This window comes from Schistocerca piceifrons, chromosome 6 (genome assembly GCF_021461385.2).
Source record: "Schistocerca piceifrons isolate TAMUIC-IGC-003096 chromosome 6, iqSchPice1.1, whole genome shotgun sequence".
Classification (NCBI taxonomy): domain Eukaryota; kingdom Metazoa; phylum Arthropoda; class Insecta; order Orthoptera; family Acrididae; genus Schistocerca; species Schistocerca piceifrons.
Window position 1 is genome coordinate 174,300,969 of NC_060143.1, and position 26,460 is coordinate 174,327,428.

The following is a 26,460-nucleotide window of genomic DNA, read 5'->3' on the forward strand; positions in this document are numbered from 1 at the left end:
TTGGTACATAAATGTAACAAATTTCAGATTGCGTGAGACTTTCGTATTTAAACCAAAGGGCTATTAGGAAGGCTATTCATTTTGGCACTGCTGGCGTCGTAAAAATGGTAAAGAGTAGCCGCTTTTACGGGTATGAACAAATTTCTGAAATTCACAACCGATTATAAATACAGGGTGTCCAGAAAAGGGCTCCCTGATTTCAAAATTAAATAACTCGAAAACAAAGATCGATAGAGGAATGCAGTAAACGGTATGTTTATTGTGAAAGCTGTAAAAAGTTTATACAGCAGTTTGAAATAATAATTACAAAAGCTGCTAACAGAGGGCGCTGTACGCTGTACAGCTCATATCAGCATACATAAGTGAAATAATCGAATGAAAACAATCTTTGCAAACAATCACATCACAATGTTTTCAAAATGTTCACCATTGGCACTACAGAGATGGCGCAAACGAAGAATGAAATTCGCTATCACATTTCGTAGTGTCTCAACCGAAATGGATTCACATGCCACAGAGATCGCCGATTCAAGCTCGTCCAGCGTGGCGGGATGCTTCGGGTAGACCATGTCTTTCACTGTGTCCCACAAAATAAAAAGTCACAGGGAGTCAAATCCGGCGAATATGGAGGCCAATCCATGCCTGCACCAGTAAATGTGGGATATACCAAAGCAATGACTCGATTCCCGAAGTATTCCTCAAGAAAGCGAAACACTTGTTCGGTCCGATGTGGTCGGGCTCCATCTTGCATAAACCATTCATAAACTGGTGGATCCTCTAACGCTTGCTGTGTGGCGACAAATTGTTGCAAAATTGCAACGTAATGTGCACCAGTGACCGTTTCTCGAATGAAAAAAGGGCCAATAATGCCTCTGCAGCATACTGCAGCCCACACAGTAACTTTAGGAGAATACAGGGGTTTCGCTTCACACCAATATGGCTTTTCGGAACCCCAAAATCGCCAGTTCTGCTTATTCACGTATCCATTCAGGTGGAAGTGTGCTTCATCTGTAAACCAGATGCAGCCAACATCAAATCCTTCACTATCAATCATTGTGAGCATCTGTTTAGCAAAGGCAACCCTTTGTTGCACAGCTCGTACGGGTATGGCCTGGTGCATTTGAATTTTGAATGGAAACATGTGTAGGCTCTTTCTTAGTATTTTCTGCGTCCTGGAACGCTTCAAACCAGTCTCAGATGCAATTCTACAGACGGATGACATTGGATTTCACTGAATAATTTCAGAAACTGTGGCGATATTTTCAGGCGTAACTGCGGTTTGCTTGCGGCCAACATGTCCCACTGGTTCGTCAGTTACGCTGCCCGTTCGTTGAAATTTTGCGAATAGCGTACAAATGGTTTTCGCATCGGGTCCTTTTGGAACATTAAATCGTGCTTGAAAACTTCGCCTTGTTGCCGTAGGACTCTCTTCTAACCTATGGCACTCTAGCACCAGAAAAACGCGTTGTTCAATGGAGTACATGGTTTTTATCTCTTCCTTCGGTACGCTAACCTCCTTTCACGTTTCAATAGTGGAACTGATCGCTCTGGGCTTCGGATCACTATTTGTACTAGGCATTACGTATGGCGATTACAGCGCCATCTGTTAGCAGCTTTTGTAACTATTATTTCAAACTGCTGTATAAACTTCTTACAGCTTTCACAATAAACATACCGTTTACTGCATTCCTTTATCGATCTTTGTTTTCGAGATATTTAATTTTGAAATCAGCGAGTCCTTTTCTGGACACCCTGTACCTTTTAAATTAACCTAAAAATGAAATTAAAATTATTATTTTTCCGTAGTTTGACTTTTGTGTATCATAACTGTAAAATTCCATTTCAATAATTACCGTCTACAACTAAGTGTAAATGATTGCACAAGTCGAACATGGCAACATGATTCGTCTAAGGATTACAGCTCGTCAAGATGAAAAAGCTTAAGAAATTGCAAATTAAGGTACATGACATTTTCGCATTTAAGCAAGACGGCGAAGAGACCATTCTTGTTGGCAGCGATAACGTACCAAATGTGGTAATGAATAACCACTTCGACAGACAGGAGAACAAATGTCTAATATTAACCACTATTTTAATACGACATAGTAAAAAATAAATTAAAATAACTCTGCAATTGCCGTTCTACCGGCGTTAATGTGGCAAGCGCAAAAAAACTGTCATGGTGGCACTGAAAAGTCGCAACAGTCATTCTCTTCAGTTATTTTCGGATGTTATTCATTATGATTATAATGTGATGGCGGTTATACATACTGGAACAGTTAGTTCCCATGATGGCTCAGCGTGGAACACCGGCTATGAAACGTAAATGCTGTCAGCATGTAAACATAAATGACATGGAACACAAAAAGTCGCTTTATTTACTATTGGCAAGTGAACTGCAAGCGCAAAGAACATACGTGGGGCGAACAGGGTAGTAACGTGTGGGAATGATGATAACACAATTTAAACTGTGATCTCGTTTAACTACTTTTGCAATCAGATGATGCGATAACGTCCAGTAGAAACCGGCAGTTACTGTGAAGGCATCATTTGCAGCAAGTTTTTAACATATCTTCTCACGCTACTTGCATATATGCTTCCAATTCCTGGGCATAGATAAAGAGCCAATACATCGTACAAGACTGAGAATAATGTTAGTTATGTACGTAATATACGTAATGTAAGTTATCACGTTGGAAGTCCAATCATGAATTTATCATATTGTATGGTGGTGAAACACATTGCATTCCACAATTTTGAAGATGGTCGCGCTGGTCAAGTGAAAGATGTCAAAATAAAGAAAAAGTTCCACGCGGCCTGTGGCTGGTCTACGATGTTAATTTCTGACGATCGCTGTTCCCCTGCAGGCAAATGCTTTCTCTCATTTAACTATAACTGGTGAAAGAAATAACATACTCAACATTAATAGCCGGTCTCAAGCAGAACTGTAACAAAACACCAGAAAATTGATAAAGTGAATGACTTCAACTTCTTGAGAAAAGGAGACATTGAAAAAAATTAGAGATCAATTAGACATCAATATGACCACATTTATTCGGGATAACTTGGGTGATAACCTTAATCAAGGAAATTATATAATAAAATTAACCACAACAACCTTAGTGGAGTTTCTCTCCTACCAGTGATTTACAAAATTCTTCCAAAACCATTAAAAAACAGGTTGAAATGCCAACTGGATCAGAAATTAGAATTCCAAGGAGTATTTAGGAAAAGACGATCCTTTCTGGATCGAATTTTAAATCTGAAATTTATAATCAAATGCGTTTATACAACATTTGTAGACTTCAGAAAAGCAGATGATTCGACTGACAGAAAAATATTATTGAGAGTTGGGAACTGACAACAGATCAGTTGCAGTCATAAAAGACATATTAAGAAATACAAAAGGCAAAATTAAATTTTTAGGTGAAACGAGCAAAGCTTTTGAGGTAAGAATTGTTGTAAGACGAGAAGATGTGTTGTCCCAATTGCTGTAGAGATGTGTACCAGATAATGTAATCAAGTAATGAAGGAAAAGAATAGCAGAGGAAGGAATTTTAAAAATCACAGTTGGGAGAAAAGGAGATAACCTGAGAACTTGTTATGAGGCTTTTGCAAACGATCTTGCCATCTTAGCTTGATCTGTAGACACAACAGTACAGATAAATGTGCCACAAGAGAGAACTTCAAAAGTAGATCTGGGTATACCTTTTCAAAAAACAGAGTGTATGACAGCAGCGATGGAGACACCGAAATACACGGAAACTGATTACGGAAGAATGAAAGATGCTACAAAATTAAAATGACAGGTAAAATGGACGTGGTTTTTCAGCTAACAATAAGCTTGTACAAGAAGAAATCTTTACCCGTAAATGCAGTCACAGGTCGTGGTCTTGTGGGTAGCATCGCTGACTCTCGTTCACAGAGCTCTGGATTCGATTTTCGGCCGGGTCGCGGATTTTCTCCGATCGGTGCTGTGTGTGTGTGTGTGTGTGTGTGTGTGTTTGTTTTGCCCTCATCATCACTACATCATCATCGACGCGCAAGTCGCCGAAGTGGCGTCAAATAACAAGACTTGCTGCACCAGTTGGCCGAATTCTCCGATTGGGGACTCCCGACCAGTAACGCCATACGCAGAATTCGTATTTTCATCCATAAATGCGAAACTTCGGCGCTACGACATTGTCATTATACCAGAATGCCTACATGTTTTAGCATGCCTTTCTCTGAATGCAGCCAAACAATAGAGCAAAATAGAAAAGAAGGAAAGAAAAGTAGTCAGGAAAATTTTGGGACCAAAATATGAGAATGGTAGATGGAAATAAGAAGCAATGAAGAAGTTTTTGAAAGATTAGAACGAATATTAGAAAAGTTGTATCTGTGGACGCATAAATAGGTTAGACGGGAAAAGAACAACAAAATGCGTTTTTAACTCTTTTGACACAAACCCAAAATAATTAAGGACAATGGATCGTCAAAGTTAGAGTAGACGCGCGGGAAGTGAAACTGATAGAAGAATAAATAGGAAAAAGGACAAAACAAGAGTAAAAAGTTTCGTTGGCTTCCAGGACAAAGCAAAGGAAAAGACTCGTGCAATCCAGACACACGAAGAAAGAGAATGACGTAGGAAAATCACTGGAAGGAAAGAAAGCAGAAAAGAAATAAGACCTAAATTATTTCATGTAGTCGTAGGCCAAACTAATAAGAACAGGAAATATACTATTGTCCCAGGAGGAATGGTGAACATGCAGGGATATGACAGGAACGATCATTCGAAGCAAAAATGTCTAGTAAATATGAGCTCTAGAATGCATATTATAAGAGTATGAGCACCTCTTCTTCCTCGATCGAAACAAATCTCTTCTACTGTACGCTCTTTGCTTTTCATATTTTGGGGCGAGGTAGTATGGACCAAACCGAGGTAAAATTGTCAGCCGCGCGGGATTAGCCGAGCGGTCTAAGGCGCTGCAGTCATGGACTGTGCGACTGGTCCCGGCGGAGGTTCGAGTCCTCCCTCGGGCATGGTTGTGTGTGTTTGTTCTTAGGATAATTTAGGTTTAAGTAGTGTGTAAGCTTAGGGACTGATGATCTTAGCTGTTAAGTCCCATAAGATTTCACACACATTTGAACATTTTGAAAAATTGTCAAGTAAACATGGGCTCTAAAATGCATACCTTAAGAGCAATGAGCACTTGTTCAGCATAAGTGATGTGTTGCACTGTCGCGAAGACGAATTACTCATAGCTCTTAAGGTATGCATTTTAGAGCCCATGTTTACTAAACATTTTTGCTTAGAATGACCGTTCCTGTCACATCGCTGAATATTGTCCATTTTTGCTGGGACACCCGGTGTACAGAACACTGAATAAAAGTGTGAGGAAGGAAACACAAATAAAGTTCTAGAAACAACGGCAATACGATCTATACTTTACACAGTGAGACTTGGTCAGTAAGAGCTTGAAATGAACACGGAATATAAGCTTTGGCTATGAGATTTTAAGAAAATCATCTGGCTATAGACAGTCTGGGATGATAGAGAATACGGTAATCATACAAGTACTGGGGCTTTAAAAGCATACAAGAACACATCTTTTGCCAATGGAGAGATCATCATGACACTTCTTCAATTACAGGCCACATTCCTTGTGGATACACGTTACGTGTCTTTGATGCAGTGGTTTCCATTGCTTTCTGCATCCTCATGCCGTTGATCATTGCAGATTCTTCCGCCTTTAGAGGCGGTTTCCCACTCCTTGGACAAGAGAGTGCCCTGAACCTCTGCGCGCTCCTGCGCCATCTTTGACAAGGCCGTTGGCAAAATGAGGGGTGACTATATTTGTACGGTGAAACTTTTCTTCTTGCCAAATTTCAGGATTATACGTCAAGGGAAACTATACCCTACGGTTTTTTTAATGAGTGAGTTTGAGAGTATCAAAAGTTGTGACATAAATGGCCGTACCTTTTCACTGCACTGACTTAGAAGCGAACGTTTATTCTTCCACCAAAGGATTTCAGACATAAATTTCAACTTAATAGGTCTACGCGTTCCTCAGAGGAAGGCTGTTCAAGCAACAGGCCGGTAGACAGTCAGATAACAGATGACAAAACCTTTTTTGGTGTGATGTAATTACAAATCAATAATTTTACGGTTTTTCCTTTTTGTTCTAGTGTGAAACATTGCTTATTGCCAAATTTCCTGACACTATATCAACGAGAAGTAGCCTGTAGGTTTTGATTACTGAATTTACGAGTATCAAAATGTGTGACATGTATAGCCGTATCGTTTGATTGCACTGACACTGAATCTTCACTTTTGTACATCGCCAAGGGGGCGTAGATCTTGTAATCTCCCAACAGATTAATTCCGTAACCTCGCAATAAAAAGGTGACTAACCTCCCAATAATAATGTGACTCATATATAACCTTTCAAAAGAAGTCTCGTAATGTAACCTTTGATTAATTAACTGACTATGAATCTAAACTGTTAAATCTGGACGTCAGCAGTGTTGCGTCATGGCCCTGAAAAGTGATTCTGAATAAACTGAAAATTCTTACCTCAATGATGTCGCCGGATAACGCATATGCATTTGCTCCTGTAAGAAATTTTCTGGCACAGCCCAGTGCAGTGCCGGTCTCTAGATTTTGTTATGTATGAAAAACAATTGATTTTCTTTAAGATAATCGGCATGACTATGGATAGGAGAAATTAGTAAGAACTTTAAATTCAGATGAATGACTGTCAAAAGTTATCTTTATAAGAAAGATTATTATTGAAAGATTTTTGAAAACATTTACATGGGACTTTGATATAACAATAGTACAAAAATCAGTTGTAGCAATTAACATATGCGCGCGGCAATAAAGAACAATAATATTTTGCTTTTATCTTATATTTCATCGCTCAGGCACCGCCATCGTTCTCCACGACCGGCCTTGGCAACTCCACTGCTCTTCTCGAGCTACGAAACACCACTAGTGGCCTGCATTGTCCGAACTCCTGGACACAAGTGCATACAACTCGACAGCTGCTCTCTACGAGCGACCTGACCCAACCGCCTGACTGCGAGCTACTGCTACTACTACTACTACTACTACTACTACTGCCGACACTGCTCTCTGGTCTGCGATTGTATTGTAGCTTACATACTGCAGGCAGCGCGTGAGCAATCCATCGAAGTTAGGCCAGTATTACACTATCAAATTTCTTTGTCAAATATTTGGTCAATGATGTGATCAAATATTCTGTCAAATATATTTGACAAAGATCTTTGACGTAGCGCTAGAAGGGGTATTACACTGTCATCATATTTTTCGTCAAAGTTCAAGATGGCTGACATTCTGACAACAATAACTTGTTATTAACCACAGCAGTTGCATGTACCACAATTGCACTGTGTGCACATGCGGAAGAGAAGCGGGGGGAAAAAAGGAAACATACCTGGGTGAAGCCGTGGGTTTTACGACGACACGATAAAAGCATTCAACAAAACTTGTTATGTGAGCATATAGTGGAGGACGTCCGGTCGTAAATCAATTACTTAAGAATAGATGAGCATACATTTCTGTATGTGCTCAGTGAAGTGTATCCTCATATCACACAGCACAATATTCACTTAAGAACTGCTACATCTGCAGAAGACAGGCTCACTGTAACCCTCCGATTCCTTGCTACAGGAGAGGGTTAGGTTAGGCTAGGTTAGGTCAGGTTAGGTTAGGTTAGGTCAGGTCAGGTCTCCAATCTTCTTAATGTATTTTTGCATTCAGGGTGCCTCGCATTGTAAAGTGCCTCATCAGCTTCATACATCTCTATTAATTTTGTAGTTATACACCAATTGTATTTACCGGCAATGTTTATAAAAACACTACAGACGACAGAACGCTGCAGCGATGCTAGCGCTCCATGTGGTAACATGTCACATTGCAGTGAACAGAAGACAAGCGACTTCTTTGATGAAATCTACAGCGAGGCTCTAGATTTGATCAAATACTGGACGACATTTGACAAAGTTCCCCATTACACCATCAAATATCTTTGACAAAGATTTTTGACAAAGATATTTGACAAAGAAATTTGACAGTGTAATACCGGCCTTACATCTGCTCGAGTGCGCTAGCAATAAATTCCTTAGTCATGGACCTCTTACAACCTTAATGTGTGACATAAATTTCAACTTGATACTTCTATCCGTTCCTGAGTAAAACGGAACAGTCGGACTGACAGAGAGAGACAGACAAACGGACACGAAGTGATCCTGCAAACGTTCTGTTTTTACCAATTGAGGTATGGAACACTAATAAATGGAGAAAGTCATCAAGAAGTATAGAAATAAATAGAGAAGCTATGTGAAAAGAAGCATGAAAATAACATAAGAAAAATAGTAATGAATCATCGACCAAGAGGGAGAAGATCAAAAGGGAGACCAAGAAAGAGGTCGAGAGATCAAACAGAAACTAACCGCAGACAATAAAGGCTCTGGACAAGAGAAGGTAACACACAAATACCTAACAGTTGAAGAAAGAAGGTCGATTACGGCGTAATTATCATGAAAGAGACGAGGACAGGAGCGGCAGACGAGCGCTACGGAAGCCGACACCTGGCGCGAAGCACAACGGCTAATGTAGGAGTAATGAGATCTGGCGGTGCCTGACGCAGGCGCCTTTGTGCGTCGCATTACGCAGTGATGAAGATGGAGAGGCGAGCGGCATAGCCACCTGGCCGGGTGTGTGCAGCGCATTCTCCACGGCGTAAACGGGCGCCATTAATCAAGCGGCAGGTGGCCGGCGGCGGCCTGCGCCGAGTCTCCTCACCCAATCAGCCGGCCGCGTGTGCCGAAAAGAACAACCGTGAGATCGCGAATACAGGAGAAGGTGGCCGCCGCGCCGGCAGCTAGCGAGAGGTCGCGCAGATAGTATCGACCGAGGCGGGCTAGTCGGAGTGGCTGACACCGGTTGCCAATCGCGGGCGGTATCGATACAGTGCAGATTACGATGAGGCACCAATCGACGCCAGAGCCGTTTCGAAGTAACCACCGCCTCCTCTCCCCCCATCCCTCCCCCACTTCCTCGACCAATACTTTCCTTTAATTTTTTGGTTACACAGACCGACATCTCCATTTACATGACTAATCTGCAATTCACATTCAAGTGTTTAGTATTCACTTTCAGTCTGTTTCTCGACTGTTCCACTCTTCGATAGCACATGGCGAAAATGAACACCAAATTCTTTCTGCGCGAACTCTTATTTTATAAAGATCGTCACTGTCCCTTTGTAGATGTTAGTCGACAAAGTATTTTGGCTTTTGGAGTCAGTTATGATTGAAAATTCGTGAAAAGATATGGCAGCAACTAAATATGCCTTTGCTTTATTGATCTTCTGAAGGCAGTTATCAGCTTGTAAATACTTTATAAAATGTAGGACACACAAATGCAGACTTTCTTTCTTTCGCTTATGCCATAGTCCCGCAGCGATCGCAGGGTCGGCGTGGATACAACGGATTTGGCAGTGTTAGTGTGAGGGATGGCCAGATGCCCTTCCTGCCGCCATCCCGTACGCCCTTGGACGGAATCAGTGTACCCCAACTGTCTGTGTCGAGTGTAAATCGTGAAATAGTGCGGACGTGTTTCAAATGTCTGCGACGCGTGTAACTGAGGCCACGCGTGGGAACCAGCCCGGTATTCACCTGACACAAATGCAGACTTTATTTACACTATTTTTATTTCGACGGGTTGCGTTCATAAACCACGTTCTCGGTCCTGTATGAAATACAAAACAAAAATCATGTCAGAATTCATAAACGAAATGACATACAATGTCAGACGATTATTTCGAATGTGACAGTAGCAAAATTACTTACGTCGAAAAATTAATCAGCAGGCAGCATTACATATCAAAACAATGCATGTCTCATTCGAGACATACATTGGCATTATCAGGCTGGATCTCAAAGTAAACAATTCAGAGATCAAGGGCTACGAAGATATTACATTCATAGGCAGGATGAAAATAACACTAATCATACATCTCGTAATAAAATGATTTTCCAACCAAACATTTTCAAGAAGACACAGCAATAAACATTTAAATTACATTACAAATGGTTTCCTTTATTTACCAGGTGTACCGGTATGAAATGAGCGTTTTTTTGTGAAAATGAAACACTGATTTTGAATTGAAAAGTGAAAACATTTTATTCAAAGTACTGACCGTTGCGCTCTATACATTATGACCACCTTTCTGGCAATTTGTGGACACCACGCCAATAGAAATGTTATTCTTTTGAAGCAAACCAATCAGACACCCAATTTTCGACTTCTTCGTAGGAATGGTAGTGTTCCTCAGCCAATGCGTGTCCCAATGGTGAAAACAAATGGTAGTCGGAATGGGCCAAGTCTGGTGAATACGGCGGGTGGGGTAGCAGCTCCCAGCCAAGTGTTTTGATTGTATCCTGAGCCAGTTTTGCTTCGTGTGCAGGTGCATTGTCGTGTAAAAAAATTACTTTGCCATGTCTTCTGGCCCATTCTGGTCTTTTTTCGATCAATGCAGAGTTCAAATTGATCATTTGTTGTCTGTAGCGATTAGTATTCACAGTTTCACCGGGTTTTAGAAGCTTATGATACACCACACCTTTCTGATCCCACCAAGCACAGAGCATTGTCTTCTTGCCGAATCGATCTGGTTTTGTAGTCGATGATGATGGTTGTCCCGGATTAACCCATCATTTTTCCCGTTTAGGATTCTTAAAATACATCGATTTTTCATCGCCAGTACCAAGTAGATGCAAAATTGATTTTCTTTCATGTCTTTGAAGCAAAATTTGACAAATGGTTTTTCGGTTTTCCATCTGTCTTTCATTGAATTCATGTGGCACCCATTTTCCACACTTCTGGATCTTTCCCATAGCTTTCAAACGGCCAGAGATTGTTTGTTGTGCAACATTTAGCATTGCTGCCATTTGCTTCTGTCTCAAAGTATCATCTTCATCCAATATTGCTTGCATTTCGGCGTCTTCGAACTTTTTTGGTTGTCTTCCACGTTCTTCGTTTCTTACATCAAAATCATTATTTCTGAACCGTTGAAACCATCTTTTGCATGTTGCTTCTCATAGAGCATGATCACCATATGCCTCGACAAACATTCGATGCGACTCTGCAGCACTTTTTTTCAAATGAAAACAAAAAATTAATGCTTACCGCAAATCATCACTGGGCATGGCCTGCACCTCAACAGGTATGGGAAGGGGAGGCTGGCTAAGCTTATAGGTGACAGTGTAATGGGTGGTGGTGGTAGTGGTATCACTCATGGAAAAATTCCTATAGCAGTTGGTGTTAGAGCTGCACCTTTTTTAGACTGAAGTCAGCTGATAGGTATACCTGCTTAAAGGAAGTGCCTCTAACTAAGGGCTCACCTCCAGAGGATGTAATGTTTCCAAGTAGAGAAGGAATTAGCATATTTCATCAAAAAATAAGAGGTATTAGAGATAAAGTTAGTGAACTGCTAATAGATGTTAACTCTGAAATTATTGGTATATCAGAGCACCACTTAAATAAATTGATAATTCAGAGACTTCCTTTACCAGGCTACAGATTAGCTGGCTATTTCTCAAGGAGTTCCTTGCGGGGTGGGGGAGCGGCTCTGTACGTAAAAAACAGTATTTCATTTGAGTCCATAGACGTATCACGACACTGCACTGAACAGATATTTGAAAGTTGTGCACCATTAGTTGAATTTAGTGCAACTTAACTTCTAATTGCTTTTGTTTATAGGTCCCCTAACTCCGACTTCAGAGCATTTTGCTTAAGCTAGAGAGGGTTCTTGATTCACTTTGCAGGAAGTACCAGAAAGTAGTTCTATGTGGTGACTTCAATATCAATTTTGTACATGATTGTGCAAGAAAAAGGATGTTGGTAGATCTCCTAAATTCATATGATCTGATGCAAACTGTGTTTTGGTGCAGGGGAACAGTAGCACAGACATAGACAATATTTTTATTCATTCTTCATTACTATATGGGCATTCTGTTAGTAAAAGGGTGAATGGCCTTTCAGCCCATGATGCACAAATTTTAACACTAAAAGGTTTTTGTACTCTAACCAATGTCGTATTTAATTACAAACTACGTAGGAAAGTTAATCCAACAGCAATAGAGAGTTTTTCAAAACTTGTCAAGGAACAAGAGTGGCAAGATGTTTATAGTGCCGATAATATACATGATAAATACAATGCTTTCCATAACACATTTCTCATGCTCTTTGAGAGTTGCTTTCCATTAGAACATTCTAAACGGGGTACTAGTAGTAATGGACAGCCCGGTTGGCTGACTGGTGGGATAAGGATATCATGTAGAACAAAGCGGGAATTATATCAAAATGTTAGAAGTAGTCACAATCAAGCTACAGTATCCCATTACAAACAGTATTGTAAGGTGCTTAAAAATGTTATTAGCAAGGCAGAAAGTATGTGGTATGCAAATAGAATAGCTAATTCACAGGATAAAATTAAAGCCATGTGGTCAGTTGTGAAGGAAGTGTCTGGTCAGCAGCACAAGGTTGACGATATAAAGTCAGTTTGCAGTAATAATATTTCTGTTACTGATAAATCGGATATAATACAGTATTTAACAACCATTTTCTGATCATTGCTGGTGAATTAAATAAAAATTTAGTATCTACAGGAAATAATATAAATTTCTTAGCAAATGCCTTTCCGAGATTGACGTCTGAAATACTCCTCTGTGATACAGACAAGAGGGAGATTGAGACAATAATCAAATCACTGAAGACTAAGGACTCTCATGGTTATGATGGAGTGTCTAGTAGAATATTAAAGTACTGTGCTGCACATGTTAGCCCTGTATTTAGCAATATTTGTAATTTTTCCTTTAGGAATGGTCAGTTTCCTGAGCGATTAAAGTACTCAGTAGTAAAGCCGCTTTATAAAAAGGGAGAAAGGGATAATGTAGATAATTTTAGACCTATTTCTATGCCATCAGTGTTTGCAAAAGTTATCGAAAAGGCTGTGTATGTAAGATTAATTGATCATTTTATATCACACGATTTCTATCAAATGTACAGTTCGGCTTTAGGAGTCGTTTGACAACTGAAAATGCTATATTCTCTTTTCTCTGTGAGGTACTGGATGGGCTGAACAAAAAGTTTCGAACGCTTGGCGTATTTATTGATTTAACAAAGGCATTTAACTGTGTTGATCACACAATATTGCTCCAGAAGTTGGACCATTACGGAATAAGGTGAGTAGCTCACAATTGGTTCACCTGTTACTTTAGTTACAGGCAGCAAAAGGTCATTATTCACAATGTTGATAACGGCTGTGATGTGGGATCTGAGTGGGGTACTGTCAAGTGGGGGGTGCCCCAGGGATCAGTGTTGGGGCCGCTCCTGTTCCTTATTTATATAAATGATATGCCCTCTAGTATTATGGGTAACTCTAAAACATTTCTGTTTGCTGATGACACTAGCTTGGTAGTAAAGGATGTTGTGTGCAACATTGACTCGGTTTCAAGTAGAGCAGTACAAGACCTCAGTTCATGGCTTGTAGAAAATAAACTAACTTTGAATCACAGTAAGACTCAGTTTTTACAGTTCCTAACACACAATTCAACAAAACCTGACGTTTTAATCTCACAGAACGGGCATATGATTAGTGAAACTGAACAGTTCAAATTCCTAGGTGTCAGATAGATAGTAAGCTGTCGTGGAAAGCCCACGTTCAGGACCTTGTTCAAAGACTTAATACTGCCATTTTCACTATTCGAACGGTATCGAAAGAGAGTGATATTTCGACATGTAAATTAGTCTACTTTGCTTATTTTAATTCACTTATGTCGAATGGTGTTATGTTTTGGGGTAACTCTTCCCATTTTAGAACGATATTTTTGGCTGAGAAACGGGCGGTTTGGGCAATAAGTGATGTGAGTTCACGAACCTCTTGTCGACCTCTTTTCACGAGTCTAGGTGTTTTGACATTGGCCTCTCAATATGTATCTTCCTTATTGTCGTTTCTTGTTTCCAATATTAGTTTATTTCCAACAATAAGCAGCTTTCACTCGGTTAATACTCGACAGAAATCAAACCTCCATTTGGATCGGACTTCCTTAACTCTTGTGCAAAAAGGTGTGCAGTATACTGCTGCATCCATTTTCAATAAGCTGCCACTCGAACTCAAAAATCTTAGCAGTAATCCACGCGCTTTCAAATCGAAACTGAAGAGTTTCCTCATGGGTCACTCCTTCTATTCTGTCGAGGAGTTCCTTGAAAAATTAAGATGATTCTCATTGTACTGCTGATAGCGTTTGCTTAAACTTATGGACTGATTTTCTTTCAGGTTCAACAATACATTTATTTTTATCTGTTATTACTTTGTATGTTGTAAGTTCATGTACTGACACGTTCCATGACCTTGGAGATTTGCTCCTCAATTTGGTCCTACGGAACTTGAAATTTAAATAAATAGATAAATACCATACCAAATGAACAAAGACTAGTTTTGGTGTATACTGTTGGCCACAGATTAATTTTTCGATATAAGTAGTTTTTCTGCTGTTACATTACAAATTATCTTGTGACCTTGTTGGTCATTTCCTTTCTGCAGTTTGACATGATTTTTGTTTTGTATTTCATACAAAGTCATGAACATGGTTTATGACCAAAACTGATCGGAATAAAATATATATAAATAAAGTCAGTATTTATGTGTCATGTATTTTATAAATTTTGTTTTAATGGTTATCGCTCCCAACTCCCTTAATGTATCACTGATAGTTTCTTCTCTATTTCATGACAATTGAACATTTCTGATGTCCTCTGTCAATCCTATGTGGTAAGGATCCCATACTGCACAGTAGATTTGGCAAATTCTGTAAATTTCTTAGTACCATAGGCTTAATGAAAATGTAGCGTTATTGAGAAAATTTACTTAAATGAATTACACTGATGAAAAACTTTGTCCAGGACAAATTAAATGTACCGTTGTAGTAAATGAACTACATATTGAATAAACTTTCTGAAAAAGTTGAAAGTAAAATAGAGCCTATATCCTACCGCTAAATGTACAAACTAAGTTGATACTCGGCACAGAGGCTGGTGGGAGTGACTATAAAGGCATTTCCCATTTACAGACAGTCCCATCGGCCACCGCGCCAAGTGTCAACTTAGTGTGCATGTATAGCAAACATGGCAACTTGTTGCGTGGCCAATTTTTCTAGAAACGGTCACATAATGTATGCATGAGAAGAAATGATCATATAGCATTTATTGGCCAGGACATCCCCTTCGGTGTTCGGCCGCCGTATTCCAAGGCTTTTTAGTTGACCCCACTTCGGCGACTTACGTGTCAATGATGATGAAAATTATGATGGACACACAACACCTTGCCCCTGCTGGGAAACGAACACGAGCGGCCTTGCGTAGTAGGCGGTAACGGTACCGCTGCGCGACGGAGGCGGACATAATGTATGCAAATTCATATTGACCCATTTAATTGGAATGTTTAACTGACGCTGAGGGATATGATAAACAGCAATACTGATGATTGTCGGTAGCTGACGGATCTAACCTCACTCGTCTTTTTACTCTTGATACGAATTTTCATGCCTTGTAAAAGTGAGGGAAGTTGAAAGCATTACGAACGGGGGGAACACACATATCGCCAGGGACAGTGTAGTGAGTCACCACCCTTAGAACCAATTCGTAGAAGGCCTGCCGAGGGAGAGGCCACGGTCAACATCCCACTGGCCATCCGCCACGTTTTGTAGTGCCGCTCCGGGATGTCCAGCTTTGTTCTGAAAGAATGCAGATAGTATCTCCTGTGGCCCAAACTTCTGGCAAAAGCAGTTCATAGCCTGTGAGTGGAGTGAGATGGCCCAATTTGTAGCAGAAGACACTATTTACTGTTTCTTCAGAAAACAGTCGAGCTCCAGAGATCTCAAAAATGGATTGTCGTCGCATAGTTTAAGGCCTTCGAAAACGTGAGATGCAACAAAACCTATTGATTCTGCAAAAAACAAATGTTGACACGATGTAAGAAACGCCAGCATTGCCTAACGCAAATAAACTACAAGTTAGAGACAGAAAGAGAATTGTGATGACGAAGGCCACCTCATTAGTCAGAGTCAAGAAGGAGAGAGAGTGAAGTGACTTTTCTTCTGTGGGCCGGCCTGGATGGCCGAGCGGTTCAAGGCGCTACAGTCTGGAACCGCGCGACCGCTACGGTCGCAGGTTCGAATCCTGCCTCTGGCATGGATGTGTGTGATGTCCTTAGAGGTTAGTTAGGTTTAAGTAGTTCTAAGTTCTAGGAGACTGATGACCTCAGAAGCGAAGTCCCATAATGCCCAGAGCCATTTTTCTGTGGAAGATGGTAGGACGAACAGTACTGGTTAACCAGCTAGAGGAAGGGGACCAGTGTTTTTCTAAGGAGCCTTTTTATCGGTCCGTGCTTGGAAGAGCCGGAGCCCAGCCAATCTGAATTTAGTAACAGACGCAAAATACAGCAACGTGAGGTTTTTCTTGTAGTTAACATTCGATCAGAAATCACGCGATTTTTGGAAGCGTCCGTCTCCAGACGTCCACGCCGAGAGCCCCTCTCTCAGCTGGCCTGCCATACCGTCTGAACTGATGTGTTGAGGACTCAAACAAACTTAGGGCTGATCTGCATTTAGCCGCTGGAGAGCCACTTCTGCCTCCACCTGCAATACTATGGTGAGATCGAAATGCAATTGCGAAGTTCTGTGTAGGGCTATTAAAGTCATTTTATTATAATTCGGTTATTTCAAGCTTCACTCTGATGACTGGGATTTTAACGACAGTGAACAGTCTTCTTTCAATTCCACTCACAGACGTGATGTATTCCCTTTTATAGTACTGTTGTTTTCAACTAACATTGCAACAGTCACTGGGGACTTTGCGATTACAATTATTTCACTTGTGCGATTATTAGCATCTTTCCCCGTACCCCTATGTAAGATATGTCAAGGCATTATTATATTAACGTTCCCACTCTTTGTCATTTGTTTTGTCATTCTTCGGAATAAATCAAGGCAATTGTAACTCGCATCTCATTTAGTAGTCATAAGTTTTCCCAGTCATTATTTTGGAGGACACTCTAATATTACTGTGACACCTGCTAGGCTTACCTTGCAGATTTAAAAACCAAGCCACCTTGCTTCGTGTAAAATCCTTGTAGTATGATATACAATAAAGGACATGTTTCTATTTGCTCTTTGTAAATTATTAGTGCACAAACTATCAACTAGAAATAAAAGAAAGAGGACTATAATTGAAGAATATAGGAAACATCGCTTTCTAGGAATTGTGCTTTTATTATTATTTTATATTGCGTTTCCTTGCTTTGAGCGAAACCGATTATGTCATTGAAGTAAAGTTTATCAACTGCGTCAAACTGTATCGACTATATAGCTTAAGTGATTTCTTATCGTATTTAATTTCCTCAAACTGAGTTCACAAGATGCTGCTGCCACGGGCATACTAATAAATATCCCAAAAGCTATTTCGAAACTTGGATACGCGTCTCCTATTCCAGCCTTTGAAAAAAGAAACCTCTAAAATATCCGAACGAAAAGCCGATTCAATGGTCTCCACCAGCTCACTCACCTGAAACTTGGACAGTGATTATTGCGTTAACTAGCTCTAGTGTATCAATAGCTGTGCTATATTTGACTCGGAAATCAGCTGCTTATTTTTCAAGATAAGAGTTTTCACTTAAGATGTTTCCTGGCCGGATATGAAAACCAAATGAAATTGTGTGATATATACCAGTTTTCCATTTCACATATTGTTCTATCAAATGCTTTGAAGAAGACTAGTACAAACTGTCTAGCGGCAGTCCTCAGGCAGCAGAATTCAGCAGAAACCGGAAGCTTTCACTCAAACAGAATGTTTGTTTTAGTACCAGCTCTCCTTTGTTGAAATCGAGCGAGGTGACGCAGTGGTTAGCACAATGGACTTGCATTCGGGAGCACGGCGGTTCAAATCCGCGTCCGCGATTTCCCTAAATCGCTGGAGGCAAACGCCGGGATGGTTCCTCTGAAAGGGCACGGCCGATTTTCTTCCCCCTTCCTTGACACAATCCGAACTTGTGCTCCGTCTCTAATGACTTGGATATCGACGGGACATTAAACCCAATCTCCGTTCCTTCCTTTGTTGAACATCAGCGAGTTGTGTAGGCGGCAGTTGTGTGAGCCTACCGCACTGCTAGCGTATAAACACACCTCTGGTGACATAGTCAGTAGTAGTTCATTTACGGTCCCGCGTGGACGACATGATGTAGGAACGACAATGTGCAAAAGTGTGCGGTTTGAGTCGTGAGCGGAGGGAAAGGCTCGCAAGCAGAATACGGGAACACGAACTTATAAGTACTCACGAACTCCTCTCCCTGTTAATTCTTTAAATTTTCTTTCCTTCTGTATTTCTTTCTTCCGGTCTTTTTTGGTGCCTGCTCTTTGCCCGCGCCCTTGGTGGGGGCCTAATGCGCCAACGCCTCTGTACATCCTGATCGACGAATTCACGTCTTTGGTTGATAATAAGAATGAGATGGACACTATTTAGCTGACAAATGCAGTACGATACACATGAGCTGAGGTGTTCACTGGAAATGGAGACAACATGGGGCGTTGCTGCTGGTAAACCTTTCGGGATGTGAGGTCGTGGTCCAAGAAACTCTTCCGTTCCTGACGTTTCGTCCATGACTGCGCTGGACATCTTCAGAGGTGCTCTTCCGCTGAGTCTTGTCGAATGACTGGTCGGGCATCCGAGAGTTACATATATACTGTAGGAAAGGGAGCGTGGTCGAAATAACAAGTGATGAGTAGAGATAATCCTTGTCAAAGATAAAACTTAACTATCGATTGTCGTCTTGTCAAAGATAAAATTGTTTAGCGATTCTGCAGAGCTACTGCCCATATATCGCTAAGTTTCATTGCCTCCTCTTACCTATTAAAATTATCCTGATTCTTACAAATTTCAATTGCTTCTCTACATAGTCGTGGATAATAATTTGACGTTGTAGATAAAATTTCTGTTTCAGAAAACTTCACTCCGTGGTTTCCTGGCTGAAAAGCGTGCTCTAGATAACAGAGAAATCAGCTGTACCGGTCATGACCTTCTTATCCTGTGCGGATACACACATACTACCCGAACTCTTACAGGACTTGGTAAGAATGTCTTCCACGAGTAATGAGTGTGTTGGGTAGGGACACTACGAATGGAGTGTGTGGACATATAAGGTGAGAATGTGGGTCTCGCGGGAGGCGTGAGCGAGATAGTCCCTGCAGTCGCACTATCCTCTGCACCCTCGGAGGCTCAGATGAATAGAGCGTCTGTCATGTAAGCAACAGATCCCGTGTTCGAGTCCCGGTCGGGGCACGCATTTTCACATGTCCCCATTGATATATATCAACGCCCGTCAGCAGCCGAAGGTATTAATATATAATTCTAATTTCGTTCTAGACGGCTGCAAGTCATCAACAGTGTCTGTTTTTCGGACATGTCCGAAAGAACAGACACCATATCCATATAAGTATATAGCATCGTAATCTGTCGTCACATTTGCCACAGATCGGTACCTTTATTTACAGAGCGGGAAAGCCTCCTAACTCCAAGTTGTGTGATGAGGTGTGATTGTCGCTCACTTGTGCTTTCACCGTAGTTTAACCACTTTCCATAGACGATCACGACAGTATAACTCGCACAGCCGACCAACTTTTCTGTTCCGAGACTTTCGTCCCCAGGCTCCGAGTGCAACAAGCTGGCCCTTGTCGAAGTTGCCTATGTCAGTGGATTTCTCCACTTGCGGTCAGTATCGTCCTTAGAACGATTATCCACTCGTCTCTGCTCCGCATATGTGCTTTCCCTTGCCGTGTCACTCCCCTGCAAAGCCACCTGGCGGCATTTAACCTCGTGTTGGGAAGCGGTGATTATGATTTGTCTCGCCTGTGGATGATCTGAACATGGCGTCGACAAATTTGCACGATAAGGCAAATGCTTAATCACAAAACTGACCGTTCTCGAATAAATTATTCAGAGGAGCTCTGAAACTCAAAAACTTTTTTAAAAATATGTAACAGATGCGGAAAATCTTACAACAGTAAAACCGAAAATAAGGTATATAGGAGGCGCATATGTTTGGAGGAGACAGTATAATTTCCAGTCTTTCTTTCGTAAGTGTAATATTTCGCATGATTTTGAGTGTGTCCTTTCAAATTTTGATTGATGTTTATACGGCAAAGCACTGATGTTTTTATTCAGCATGAATGAGTTTTGTTAATATTGAGAACTTGAATGAACGAAAGGTGACCCTCAGATGCATTGTGGGGCTCTTAAATTGCAACATGAAGGTGGCATGAAGCGTACTACACTCGAATTAATGGCATTTCGACACAACCACATGAAATAGAAAGAAATATTGCAGTCTAAATCTTATATGTAAGGAAACATTACGCAAGGTGCTTTTCCTACAGAAAACACATATACATTATTTTTTGCGCGAAAATCGTGTTAAGCTCTGTGTAGAAAGGAGAAGCGGCACACGTCGCAATGCGACCACAGTATCTCTGTAGACTGCTGTCTATCTTTCCGCGATATCAGTGTTCGTGCAGGTCTAGATTCTACTACTGTCAGGCGAATATGGAATCGATGCATGCAGTAGGTCCGTATTCAACGTAACGCGGGATCTTAACGGCTCTGGTAAGAGTATCATCCAACGACAATACTGAGATGTAAGTCTTTGTTCCGTGTACGGTACCGCCACAGACGTATCCATTTGTGGAGGCTCCGAAGAGGACGAAAGCTGCCAGAGTGCATTTGTCATCGACATATGGGCTCAGCGCAAGGCGTGATGTAATAGGTCCCTTAGGTACACAACACGATTACCTCTGGTTCGCATAACTAGTAATTTGACAGGAGCCGTTGCATTTCGTTTGTGTGTAATCCGTGCCCTATTTTCGAGGTCTCTGTGTCATCTTTCAAATAAGATAGCATCTTGCCTGTGTTGTCATAACCTACATTGATACAGAGAATGTTCCTCTGTTGTCCTCGTAAAAATGTTCTCCATTTCTGTAGTCCTGGGACCATCAGACCTGTTAAACACGGATTTTGACGAATCTTAGGTGTGTTGTAGAGGGACTTGTCGTAAGTACCCGGTTGCAGTTTTTCATGCGAGAAAATGTTTCATGTGTATCTTCTATACCCGCGATGTTCATCATATTTCGAACAAGTAAGTGTATCGAATTGGTTAAAATCCTGCCTGTGAACTTTTTTTCACATCATTAAAGAGTATATGTGTCACGCAAAATTATTCAAAAATATTTTTCACTCTAATCATTTCATTAATCAATCAATCATTACAGAAAACTTCCTTCAAATGTGTATTCCTCTTGTTACAGAATTTCAGAATCGTCTTACTCGCTACCACTTGAATTGTGACCGTATTGTCAATGTGTAACACTGCTGTTAGCAAAGACACACTGACGAAGGCCTACTGCAACAGCGGCCGAAACTACGGAGAATTTTACAAATTAACAACGCGGTCATACACACAGAAGGCTTTTACGGACTTCATCAAAGGTTGTTTCGACTTTTCTTTGTGATGAGTTATTTCTTCCGACAATCATGGCCTTTTCAATGTCTTTACATTTTTCATGTAACCATTTCTCATTAGCTTCCCTGCACTTCCTGTGTATTTCATTCCTAAGTAATTTGTATTTCTGTGTTACTGAATGGGCTTGAACATTTTTGTATTTCCCTCTTTCATCAATCAACTGAAGCATTTCTTCTGTCACCCATAGTTTCTTTGCAGCTCTGCTGAGCTATTCCTTATCGCAGTACCTATAGCCGTAGAAAACATGAAGCGTATCACTTCATTCGTTGGTATTTCCGCATCCCACGTCTTTGCACATCGATTCTTCCGAGCTAGTCTTTTAAAGTTCAGACTACTATTCATTACTACTGAATTGTGATTTGAATCCATATCTGCTCCTGGGTACGCCTTACAATCAAATATGTTATTTCGAAATCTCTGTCTGGCCATAACGAGATCTGTCTGAAATCTTCTCGTATCTACCGGCCTTCTCTCTCATTCCTGCTACCAAGCCCATACCATGTCGTAGCTGTTTCTACTCCTTCCCCTAAAACCGCAACGCAGTCTCCCATGACTCTTAGATTTTCATCTCTCTTTACATACTGACTTACGCGTTCAATATCCTCACATACTTTCTCCATCTCTTCATCTTCTGATTGCGACGGTAACATGTGTATTTCAACTTGTTGTCTGTGGTGGTTTGCTGTCGAGTTTGATGAAAACAAGCCCATCAATGAACTCTGTGCCCTACCTTCCTAGTCATAACAAGTCCTACTCCCGTTCTACCATTTTTTGCTGCTGCTTACATTCCTCTGGATTCGTCTGACCAGAAATCCTTCGCTTCAGTGAACCCATTATATCTAGATTGGACCTTAGCATTCCACTTTTCAGATTTTCTAGCTTCCCTACCACGTGCAAACTTCTGACATTCCACGCCCCAGTTTGTAGAACGTTATCCTTTCGTTGGCTATTTAATCTTTTTCTCGTGAGCACCTCCCGTTTGGCAGTTCCCCTCCTGGAGATATGAATGGGGGCTAGTCCGGAATGTTTTGCCAACGGAGAGATCACTTTTTAAATTTCAGGCCACATGTCCTGTGGATACGCAATATGTGTCTTGAATGCAGTGGTTCCCATTGCATCCTCATGCCGATAATCATTGCTGGTTCTTCCAAGTTTTAGAAGCAGTTTCCCACCCAACGACAAGAAAGTGCCCTGAACCTCTGTCCACTCCTCGCCCTCTTTAAAAATGCCGTTAACAGAACGAGGGTGACCTCTTATGCCGGAAGTCTTCGGCCGTCATGGCCGATGATTTTAATTCAAAGTTTAAGCAACGGCGAGGATCGAATCCGGAACGCAGGATGTTTTATTGCTAACCGAAGACGCTACCCCTAAACCAAGGTCGCATTTTTATAGAAACAGATGCAATCAAATTGAGAAATTTAATAGCCGTCAGCTACCCGCTAACTGTTTTTGAGTATGTATATGTCAGCTACGGTACCAGATAAACACAAATCCATTGTTACGTCATCTGGTTTGAATGTGACGTGAAGACGAATACCTGGAGGAGCTCGATTAATTCTACCATCTCTGTGTTCGGGAGTCTGTTACATGTCATAAGTTCTTCTGGAATATTGCTACAGCTTCTCGTGTAGGTATGAATGAGTAGAGACCCGTAGTGGACAGTGATACAAACTAAGCATGTTGAGGATTTTTTTTTTGTGGCATTTAGTTCTCCTAAAGCAATGCTGTTTTTATAGAATGTGTTGTACCATATGTGTATCTTTTCTTTACTTTTTCTTAGCTTCTGGGACTATTTGTATGCTTTACTGTTTATAAAGTTGGCTTCTACTCTGATTCGATTTCCTTCATTGTATATTTTTGTGTGTGTGTTTAAAAGTGGTGTCTTCTGATACATATCTTTGTCACACTGTTTTCCGTTTCAGTTCACGTGTTTCGTCGGTATTCTCTCTTTCTTTCGTCATATATTGTGTAATACGTTTGTATGACTTCATGTCTACAGACTCAGTGGTTTCCAGTTTTTTATTTGCGAATTTTAAGCTCTTTGTGTTCTTTATTCTATTCGTAGATCTAAAATTTTCTTACCTAATTTCATTTTCAAAGAAGCACTTTTAGTTGCAGTTATGATCTGCTTCAGTGTGTGGTTGTGTAGTTTCCTTTACAGAGCATTCAGTTTCTTTTCCATTTGATACAATTTTATGTGTGTATTGTTCGCCATTCAGCTGTAAAATTTGATTGCTTTTTTGTCTGCCATAAAAAAGTCAGAATTGTGGTTTAATTTCGAACTCGGTGTCTTCAGATTCTTGTCGTATGTATTTCAAATGTTCAAGTACTCCTTATGCACTATACCTTGGACTCGGTAGGGGTCATGTGCAGGACCTGGTGGAGTACACGTCCGCATGATCGACGCGATGTGCTGGTCTCCTGAGACAGGCGTCTGGTTGATTTGGTAGGGCTCTGAAGCATTTTATGGTGACACTTCAATAACTTTCAATAGTTTCTTGTCCAGACATTTATTATTTACAACGACACTTTTCGCTTTTCGACATTCCGTCCTTTTCAAAGGCAGTTTTATGTCAACCACATACAACTGTTCATTAGATAAAGGGTGACAATTATTGAATTATGTGAAATAAAATCGTCATAACTTCTGAACGGTTTGCGTTAGGACGCTCAAACTGCTCGGTTGGCCGCGGGACATGATGAGACTTAGTAGGGTTTGGTTTGGCGACGAAGCTCACTTTCATTTGGATGGTTTCGTCAATAGGCGAAATTGGCACATTTTGGGGACTGAGAATCCGCATTTCACGATCTGTAAGTCTCTTCACCCTCAACGGGTGCCTATTTGATGTGCTGGAGGAGTAGTTTAGGGGCCGCATTTTGGCTCTGGGGTACTCAGAGGCTACTGGCATGGGCCTCGATTGGTCGCCATATTCTCCGGATGTGAACAAATGTGAGTCCTTTTTGTGGGGAAATATTTAAGACAAGGTGTACAGCAAAAACGCCAAAACCGTTGCTGAGCTGAAAACGGCCATTCAGGAGGTCAACGTCAGCGTCGATGTTCCGACACTTCAGCGGGTTGTGCAGAATTTCGCTGTTCGTCTGCGCCACATCATCGCCAATGATGGCAGGCATATCGAACATGTCATAACCTAAATCCGAATATCTGTAGTGATGTTTAAATGTTGAATAAAGTGGGTGCAAGCCGCACTTTGTAACTAACTTATGTTTTCTTTCATATAGTTCAATAATTGTCACCTTGTACATTGTATCACGTCAACATTGTCTAGGACGAGACAAATGTGAACTGTCTCGTTATTGACTATGTTGACGTGATACAATGTATCTAATGAACGATTTTATATTTTGACATAACACTGCCTTTGAAGATGAAGGAACGACGAAACGCGTAAGATATTGTTCGAAATAATAAAAGTGTGGTCAAGATATGAGAAAAGTTATTAAAGTGCATCCAAATGACTGCTTCGTTTCACACCAGTTTCGTGCAAATTGCAGCTGATTTTCTGGTGAATCGCAGCTGCATTTTTTGGCGTGCGGTCGGGTTTCGGAATGTTTTTTGATTTGGTCAAAACTAGTCATGCCTGACGCCATTTTCAGACTAATCGTTGCACATCACTCTTTGCTGGCACTTAGTCACGTTGAAACTTCTCAGCAAACAACTGACCTCACCGTTTCCTTGTCTTTGTTGTCATGTAACTTTCCAAAACTGCTCATCTGTGAGCACGTTCGTCACATTGTAAGTATCTATCCAAAATTGTATCGTTTTATTCTGTGAAAGTATCAATGATAAGATTGTTCTAAATTCATTATTCAGCAAACCTGCATATGACTGCGTCTGTGAACCTGTTTCTTGCACTCCTCCATTTTGCCAGAAATGCAACATGTATTTGACTCAGCAATCAAGTTAAAGAGAATAATGCCGTTTGTGCAATGGCATTAAGATGGTACTGGAAAATTAACTTTTGGTCCTGATGTTTACTTGGTTCTTTCATTGGTGGGTAACTTTAGTTTACTACTCATTTTTCATATTCATTACAAGCAAAGGATGTGGATTATGATTCAGGCTGTTAGATTTAAACACAATGTTGATCTCAATATATATATATATATTTGCCTGGAGCGATTTAGGGAAATCACGGAAAACCTAAATCAGGATTGTTAAAATTTTAAGTCATATACAAAATCTACCATTTCAAACATTTTCGCAGCACGAATCACTCTTACAAAAAATTTTACAAAACGCTTACTGCGTCAAACCTTGGACATACAAATCCTAACTCTGAACATTATCTTCTTTCATTGGTGGGTAACTTTAGTTTACTACTCATTTTCATATTCATTACAAGCAAAGGATGTGAATTATGATTCAGGCTGTTAGATTTAAACACAATGTTGATCTGAATATATGTATATTGTTAAAATTTTAAGTCATACAGAAGACCTACCATTTCAAACATTTTCGTAGCACGAATCAGGCTTACAAAAATTTTTACAAAACGCTTACTGCGTCAAACCTTGGACATACAAATCCTAACTCTCAAGATTATCTAACAAAAACCAATTTGAAATGATTATATGTATCTTCTCTCATTTACGTGCTGAAGTTTGGTCAGGAGCAGCGACCTACCTTAAAGCTATCATCACACGTCTGCTTCCTCCGGGCACCTAGCTGCGACTCCCCGGTTTTTTTACTGTGCATGCCCAGCTCTCTCAACCATCAAAGATCCTCCTACTCAAAGATATTATACTCGTTACACCTTGCGGTTGGCAACTACCGACCGAGCAAGGTGGCGCAGTGGTTAGACACTGGACT

At 40.7% G+C, this 26,460-nt stretch overlaps 1 protein-coding gene across 1 annotated transcript in view; it reads left to right on the top strand.

The window, feature by feature from the left end:
* Nucleotides 1–26,460, top strand: part of LOC124803217 — a 163,469-nt gene that overhangs the window by 122,335 nt on the left and 14,674 nt on the right. The window lies entirely within an intron of this gene.